The 1,443-nt window shown below is 67.4% G+C and overlaps 1 protein-coding gene across 1 annotated transcript in view; it reads left to right on the forward strand.

Moving 5' to 3' along the window:
• Nucleotides 1–1,443, forward strand: part of HTRA1 (HtrA serine peptidase 1) — a 71,215-nt gene that overhangs the window by 59,426 nt on the left and 10,346 nt on the right. The window lies entirely within an intron of this gene.

The following is a 1,443-nucleotide window of genomic DNA, read 5'->3' on the forward strand; positions in this document are numbered from 1 at the left end:
GCGACCCCACAGCTTCTCCGGTGCACGGTGGGGTGGCCCCGCTGGCCTGGGAGTTCAGCTGGTGAGGTTCCCCCGCTGGGTCTGCCAGACCCCAGGACTCACAACAATACCCGCGTGAGGCTTCCCTGGCCCAGCGCGATGCTGAAAACGAGCCAGGCCCTCTCCAAAGAGCTGCTCAACCTGAGGCCACAGGAGCTTCAGACTGACCAGGGAGGTAGGCGGGCGGCACGGGCCCATTGGCCAGATGAGAACACTGAGTCCGCGGTGGTTGTGAGCTCAGACCAGGATCTCACAGGGCTGGGGGATTGAGCTGCCATCAAGGTACATGCCCTTGACCAGAATCAAACCCGGGCCCTTCAGTCCCCAGGTGGACGCTCTATCCACTGAGCCACACCGGCCAGGGCTCAGTGTTAGGTCTTGGGTCCTCCCTCCCCCATTCCTCTCCTCTCTGACCTGCTGACCCAGCGGCTCCCTGGGCATCGCCCTCCTTGCTGGGGTGGGAGGTCTTGGTGAGGTGCTGTGTGTGGAGGGAGAGGGTCTGGGGCCAGGCCACAGCCTAGGGGTCCGCCCTCCTCGGTCTCACGCCATCCAGGGCCCAGAGCCTCACTTTCTCCATCTGTTCAATGGGCCCGTCAGCCGGTGTCTGCTCTGTCCCGGCGGAGGACATGCTGCATCAGAGCTGGTTGCCCCAGCCCACGCTCCAGACCCCTCGCTCCTTCCTTTCTGGGGTGGACAGATGAGAGGACCCAGGTGGTGACTCGCAGGAACGCGGCCGGGCTGGGCGTGGCTTCCTGGACCAGGCGGTTTGGGGCCGCTGCTCGCTTGCACTCAGAGGACGGAGGCAGAAAGGACTCCTTGGCCCTGGGAGGGGGAGATGGGGGCCCAGGGCCCCCTCATGGGAGGCCAGTGCCCTGAGTGGCCTTCACTCTGTCCGTGTGGAGCTGTTGGGGCTCCGGCTGTGCCGCCTTCACGGGCATCCGGATCGGCTGTGTTCAGCCTGCCCGGCCAGGAGCAGAGCTGGTCAGGGGCCTTTCCCAACCAGGAGAGAGCCCCCGCTTGTCTTGGCATCCGGGGGGCCTGGCTGCCCCGCCCGCCCCCGCCCCTCACCAGGAGGCGGGCGCTTCGCACAGGAGGCGCCAAACCGGGTCAGTGTGCCCGGCCCTTGCTGCCCCACTGCCGGGCCGGACGGTGTGCCTGTGGGCAGCTCCAGCCTGGCCCTCCCCTGGGTGTGCTCTCGGGGGACCCCAGGCAGTGTGGCCCCTCATCTGGAGGGCGTCTCCCTCCGTCCCTTGGTCCCAGGGTTTCCGAGCGGGTCCACGCTGAGCACTCCGAGATGGGCCGAGACCCCGGGTGCCGCCAGCGACCCTGCCAGGTGCTCCCTGGCATCGACCTCTGGGCTGGATCTGAGGATTGTGTTTGTTGGAGGAGGGCGGAGGCGGGTGG

Source organism: Myotis davidii, unplaced genomic scaffold, assembly GCF_000327345.1.
Source record: "Myotis davidii unplaced genomic scaffold, ASM32734v1 scaffold1055, whole genome shotgun sequence".
NCBI classification, from domain to species: Eukaryota; Metazoa; Chordata; class Mammalia; order Chiroptera; family Vespertilionidae; genus Myotis; species Myotis davidii.